The 7,184-nt window shown below is 37.5% G+C and overlaps 1 protein-coding gene across 7 annotated transcripts in view; it reads left to right on the top strand.

Annotated features, from left to right (window-relative positions):
* The first annotated feature begins 2,447 nt into the window (after positions 1 to 2,447).
* LOC107705620 (type I inositol 3,4-bisphosphate 4-phosphatase-like) overlaps positions 2,448 to 7,184 on the top strand; it is a 54,631-nt gene continuing 49,894 nt past the window's right edge. For all 7 annotated transcript variants that reach the window (XM_016509011.1, XM_016509008.1, XM_016509007.1 and 4 more), the window contains exon 1: positions 2,448 to 2,528. The gene's annotated coding sequence lies outside the window, so the exon portion shown is untranslated. The remainder of the gene's footprint in view (positions 2,529 to 7,184) is intronic.

Below are 7,184 nucleotides of genomic sequence, written 5' to 3'. Positions count from 1 at the left end.
GGGGCGTGTTAGAACGAGCCATTTTAGGGGGGGCGTGGCAGAGTCTTAACTTTGATAAAGAATATCTCTTTGGATTTGAGACTTTAGTCTTTGCAACTTTACAGATCTTCTTTATGCACCAAGAGCTTGTAACACTCCAAAGAGAAAGGAAAAATTGAAATCACATCATATGACCCCTTTAATGGAAATGCGCACGGGGCGGCCATTTCCGCAAGACCGCAAAGCACATGAAGTGTGCCATTTGGGACAGGGCCAGACATTACATGGGTTTAGCACTCAGTAATGCGCACTCAGTCCTATTTTGAAAATGGAAAAATAATACTTCTCTCTAAAGAAATTTGAAGTAAACATATGATAATCCATGTTTTTTTCCAGCGTAGAAGTGTAGCCTACAGGAGTTGTTTCCCCCCAATTTTTATCATTATAGGGTGGTTGTGTACACACACTGCCAACACACATTTCAGTTCAAACAACTTGTAAAAGTGCATGCAGCATCCTATGACCCCTTTAATTTTTATGTAATTATTTTTTTAATTTGTTTTTAAAATCACATTTAAAATCACAAATCACAATTTTAACCAGAAAAATCGCAATTAGATTATTTTCCCCAAATCGTGCAGCTTAAACCACACCTGTTAGTGCTTTCCCTGTCAGTGCTGCATGTGGGTGGTTGTTCAATATAATTTCTTGCATAATGCAGCCATCTGTCACATAGTATTTTTGAGAAAAATGCTTCTTTGTGCTCAAAGAGAAAGGAAAAATTTAAATCGCATCATATGACCCCTTTAACTATTCATATGTCATGTATATAATCTTATTTAGTATAAATCATTTGTTGGCGAAAACAATGGATTTCTATTTCTGTTACCTTTACATTTTTGTTGTTTCCATAGTTTCACTGTTTACATTTTTGCCAAATGTCCTATAATATATTTTAAAAGCAGGTTTCTTTGTGGCAATTTACCTCGTATATTGTGACAACATGCCCCACTATTGAATCTGTGAACTGTGTCTTATTCTAAACTATAATGGTCAAAAATAAACTTCATTTCAGAACTGGAGTAAAAAGTGCCCTAGACCTAGTCTCCCTTATATTGATCATACATTTTGTCTTATTATTGTCATAAAAAAGGGACTGCTTTTGATTTACTCTCACATCTTTTTGTATTAGAAAACTGATTTTATAATGAAGAATATGATCACACAATGCCATACAACGCAAAACAAACATTGTATAGCTTGTAATGCTATCATGCCAAACAGAAAGTGAAATAAAATGAAAACTGTTTTACAACCATCCACTAGATGGCAATATAGATCTTGGAACCCATGATCTCACATATTTTGAAAGAAATAGATTTGTGATGGCAGAAACATTGCACTACAAAACACCGAGGATCAAGCCATACCAATAAGGTACATGTATTTATAATCATAATCGGAGATATATGAGAACGGCCTTTCTGCCTTTCTCAAATACACCCATGAACCAAATTACCGTCCAACTCAAATAAATGCCTCGCTTATTATTGGTCCTGCAAATTTTCGTTGAGGGATGTTATCGTTAAGCTTCATTGTAACTTAACTTACAAATAACACTATTAAAGGGGTCATATGATGCGATTTAAAAATTTTCCTTTCTCTTTGGAGTGTTACAAGCTCTTGGTGCATAAAGAAGATCTGTAAAGTTGCAAAGACTAAAGTCACAAATCCAAAGAGATATTCTTTATAAAAGTTAAGAGTCAGCCACACCTACCTAAAATGGCTCGTTCTAACACGCCCCCACATGTCTACGTCATGATGTGGGAAGATTTGCATAACGCCAACCAAATGTTCACGCAAAGAAAGAAGGCATAACTTTTATTCTCGCTGTAGTATTGTTGTTGCCGCAGCCATTTCGTGAAGGATACTTTGTTTGGTCTTCCAAAAGAGGACGATATCCGCTTCGTCATGCCTGGAGCTGATCCGTGCTTGTTGCTGAGGAAATACATCAACTTTGCACTGTGGATCACCGGATCGGCTTTCACCGTGGACAAAGCGGAGTCCAGCCCGGAGTCGTCACATGTGGTTGCCGCAAGCCCTCCTGCCGCTCCTTCGACGAATCCGCCGGCCTTAATGTACAGTATGTGGAAAATAATGTGTTTTTTTAACCTTAAACCGCATAAACACATTTCATTACACCAAATACACAAAATAATGTTCTTTTTAGCAACATCATATGACCCCTTTAAAGGTATTATAACTCTGTCACATTAACAATTAAATTCATTGCAAGCAAACCAGTATGTTAAACTATTACATTGTTTCAATCTTTTGTCAGTGTGTCGCATTATTTAAACATTTCGTGTTTGTACCTGCACGTGTAGTTGCAGTGAGAGCGCGCGGGAAAGGCGGGGCCGAGCAGGGTGGCGTCACGCATCAGGGCGGGGCCACACTATGCAGCAGCGCGCTGGAATTTGGCAACAGAGATTCGCATGCATCACAACACTTCCGATGGCAATATGGATTGACACAGCGCCCACTGAGATGTGAGTACATTTGATTTGTGAAACATTCGGAACAGTCAGTCTCGAGGCTCTTTGTTGGTTACACAACCAGAGAAATGACCATAAAGTAATCTGTGCTGTTTGTATGCTCTGTAGTGCGCAGGGAGGCGAACTGGAGATAAGTTACATTTGTAAGCTGTTTGTATGACTTGGCTACGATGCCATTGTATAATCGCGTTCTGAATTTTATGTAAAATAGCCGCCAGACACTGCCTGCAAAGTCGAAAGCTACTAATGTTTATTTGGGGAAAACACTGAAACGTCTTTCATAGGCAGAGGAGGGTGAAAGTATGTATGCATGCATGCGGTGTGACCTGAAAGGCCAGTGTTCGCTTGTCTTACGTTTAAATTGTACTGTGACAGTGAAACAGGGCCATTCTGATATGTCCATGATTTGACTAAATCCCAGTACATCTATAATTGCATTGTAAACGTGGGAACATTCTCAATACTTGTCATTACTTAATTGGATGTTTAATGTCTTAACCGTTTAATATCCAAATTATGTTGTAGGAAGATATGAAATATGACAATGTACTTTATTTATACTCTAAATGCAATCTTAAAAGTGCTGTGTGTGGTTAAATAAGTTATGCTATTTTTATAGTTATTTTCCATGGGGTTTTAGTTATTTCTAATTATATTTGTAATAGTTATTTCACTGGTACAACATCCAGATAATTATACATTAATAATCTGTAAACTTAATGGCAAACAAAGAAATATTTCTGTAAGCAGTGATTACTTGGCCAATCATGTCCTTGCTATGGTATTGCCACTTGAATTGCACTCTGCAGGGCTTCGAACCTATTACCTTTTGGTGACCAACTCAGTTTTTTCACAGTGGTGCAATTACCCACAACAACTATTTTTATGAAGATAATTCCAAAGAAAAATGTTTATGCAATGTAGTGCAATGGCTGATTTCTGTTGTTGTTACAGGCAAATGGTTTTTATCCATTTGGTAGCATGTTCTGCATATTTGCAAGAATAAGAGTGAGACTTATTTTTAAAAAGCGGGACTGTATATTTAAAGTTCACCTAATAATAGGCTCTTTAGAAAAGCTGGTCAGTTTTGTCTGATAACCAAACATTCCTTCCATAAACAAAGTCTTAATGGGGTGGGACTGGTTTGCTCCTGGTTGGAGTTTGATATTTCATGAAGCTGGCAGGCTGTTGCATAAGCACGGTTCAAATGCAGTGTGCTTGATCACACTTAGTTTGGGGATTTGTTGTAGTTTCACTCAGCTGAGAGGAAAACATAGGCCATGTGCTGGCACCACACAGCAGCTTCAAGTGGTGTTCTGCATTAAGACGTTGACCTAAGACATCGAAATGAACCAAAAACAGGATGTGATGTCACAGGATGCGACCCTAAAAAGGCCAGGATGCTCAAGCATACGTGGTTCTTCTCGTCTGAGGAGCTATGTTGGCCATTACAGTTCGGTACAGGCGTCAGAACGGCCGTCTCCTTACAGCAGATTTCCATGTGTGCAACTGAGTTGTTCCTTATAAGCTCTTTGAGAGTTATCAGCTGTTAAAAATACCACCATATATATACACACATCCAATCAGGTTGTGACCGTATCCTTACGCTTTTTGTTTTGTATCTGTAGATTCTGTGACAGTGTAAATGCTAAGCAAACCCAGACCAAAAGAACCAAGAGAACCAAACTACTATTGTAAACACACACTTAGATGGCTGATAAAAATGATGTTCTTACCCTCTTTATCAGCATTGTCTCAACCCATGTCACATGTTTCAGGCTCATGTCACCGTCTGTTACAATCAGTCATATCTGTGAGTCAGATATAACACTTTCCTCTGGCAGTGTGAGCTGTTTTTTTTTTATTCCCCTTGACTACCTGAAAAAGCACCTTCAAAAGATTTACAGCCTGAGAATTTCAATCACAGAGACATGTTATTATCTTAAAGATTGGCAGCGTTCTCAAGAGATGCTGCAGCCCTGTGCCAGGTTGTCAGAGTATCAACTTTTTTCCCTATGGCTCCTAGAGACCATTAGGCCCAGACTGGGAAGCACTTTGCCACTGAGGTTATGTAAGCTGTGGAAAAAATTCATAAAAGTCAGTTACATTCTGAAAATTTTTTGAACTAGACTGATCATTTTTTATTTTGAGGAGAGTTTTCTTTTTGTTTATCTTTAAACTGTAACATTTTATTCTATGCTTCTGTTGCATGTTGACAACATGAAGGGGCTCATGCCGAGCTGAGATGCATGATGGGATACATGCTGTGGTTCACATGGAATGGGATCTGTCTCAGTGTTTTATCTATAATGACTCAGCTTCTTCAACACTGCCTGCAGGCTGGGAGCAGATCAGAACCGATCTGTGGAGCATTTGTTGTTGAACTTATGCCGTGGTGTTTCCCAAGACTTGCCTGCTAGTTATGCAACACAGGCCTGCCTTATTGATATTTCTTTGGATATAAGATATTGTGGAACTAAAAGGTCTGTCTGCTTCTATTTCTGCCCTGGAAAGGCACTCATATATGATTGTAAACGTGATGTGTGAAAAGGTCCTCAACTGTATGCTATGGTGAGGCAAGGATGTTATATAATTTTGGTCCTGATGCAGACCATTTCCGTGATATGTTCCTTATCCAGTCATGTGGATGATGGAGTCTTGAAAGCAATCTGGCATGAATAATAAATGTGCAACTCTTACCAGAAACAGCTGCTCTGTTTTTGTGATGACCACTAGTGTTCTGTTTTAGGAGACATAAAATGATTTTGTATTAAATGTTGGTCTGAACTCTGAATATGTATCTAAAGGAGGCCACATTCTTCAGCAGCTCATGTACCTTTTATAGCTCTGTAAAAATGTGTCATTCTGGCATGCCTTACTGCCTGAAATTATGAATGTGCAAAACAACAAATTTTTAAGATCAACTAGTTGGTGTGTTGCCTTAATTACTAGTTGATTATTATATCTGAAAGAAACCCTGTATAATTAGGGTGGTCAGACAGCTTTCTTAGGGTGTATTTACTTAATATCTGTTCTTGTGTTTAAAAACAGTGGGAGCACAATGGAATGAAAAAGAATGCTGTAAAAGTGGAACAACTTTTAACTTGACAAGTAGTTGTAAAAATTGAATGCTAATTAAATCACTGCCACAAATATGATCAAAACGAGACTGAATGTACAGTATGTGCGTGCATTGCTTATATCTGTGAGAATTTGCAAAAATGCAAGTGGTTCCTGATTACATATTCCTTTTTGGAATATGAAAATTATGGCCTGAAGTGATTCCCTAGTGTTTTACTATAGGTTTAGACAGGTTTAGTACAAGTACCCTTTCTTTTTCTTCTCTAGACGTTTTGTTGTTGGTGGTGTTGTTGGTTTAATACATTACAAATGGCACAGATTATGTTCATTTACTCTGAAGACCCCACAGAACATAAATGGGCTAAATACAGTAAAGTTTCCTTGCAGTGATCTGTTTGATACCAGAATAGAGATATGGCAATCTCTGCATTTCTCTCCCCCATTTAGATGCGCTTCTGTGAAATAGGAACTCAATACCTGACAAGCACCTGTGCATCAGTAGAGAGCTATGTAAGTCATTTCCTGCTGACCTTCAGGGTCAACCTTGTTAGTCATAGTGAAGCATGCTGAACAAGTGTTCTATATTCAGGAATTGGTAACACTATTTGAGTGCATATATTTTTTTTTATCATTATAGAGTATTTCATAGGTCAGGGTCTAGTTAAAGATTTGTAGTCTCGCGAGCTCATTTTGGCATTCTGTATACTCATTGTATACATACAATACATAGCCTTGAATAGAGAATGTGAATCATCCGAGTTGAGTACCTTGATTCGTTTTTATCTACTTCCTCATAGCGGTGCTTCTGTTGTAAGTGACAAACCACTTCCCTTAAGACCTCTTACAAACTGCAAAACATCCTGGTTCAGCTGCGCTCACTTGCACATATGTATTTCCACTGCCCACTTCTTGTTAACCCATTTCTTGGTAAACATCTGTTTTAAAGGATTCTATAATTGCAAATTTGCAATCTTTTGTACAAGCTATTTCTTTAATGTTTTCTTTCAGATTACATAATTGAACTTTACCACTGGCTTTAAACAAAATCTCAAGCTTTTTGATGCTGAAAGGGTTTCACAGAGTAGGGATGTAACGGTATGAAAATTTCTTATCACGATTATAGTGACCAAAATGATCACGGTTATCAGTATTATCACGGTATTGTTAAAATGTGGTCAAAATGATAATTGATTAATAAATGATTATATGTATTTTTATCTGCTCCATAAATAACTCTAGATAACTTATCTGAATTGTTTAAATGTGTATAATCCACATAAGCTTGTTTTTCATCAACCGGTCAAAATTTACAGCAGGGCATGCTAATTCGGTCCGTTGTTTGTTTTACACACCTTTCACTTTTTAAGATTAAAACAAAAGATGGATTCATTGTTATTCTTAATTTAAAAAGCATAACAACAATAAAACAATAAGATACAATGACAAACTAGCTTATAAAACGTTTAGTATTAACAAAAACGAATAAGACGAGGCATGGCATATACACCACATGCTGTATTATATACCGACTAATAAATTACAGAACGTTTAGCAAACACTGAGGAATCA

The sequence above is a fragment of the Sinocyclocheilus rhinocerous genome, unplaced genomic scaffold (genome assembly GCF_001515625.1).
Source record: "Sinocyclocheilus rhinocerous isolate Xijiao unplaced genomic scaffold, SAMN03320098_v1.1 scaffold504, whole genome shotgun sequence".
Lineage (NCBI taxonomy): Eukaryota > Metazoa > Chordata > Actinopteri > Cypriniformes > Cyprinidae > Sinocyclocheilus > Sinocyclocheilus rhinocerous.
The sequence above is the reverse complement of the archived record's forward strand: the minus strand, read 5'-3'. Positions and strand labels throughout refer to the sequence as shown.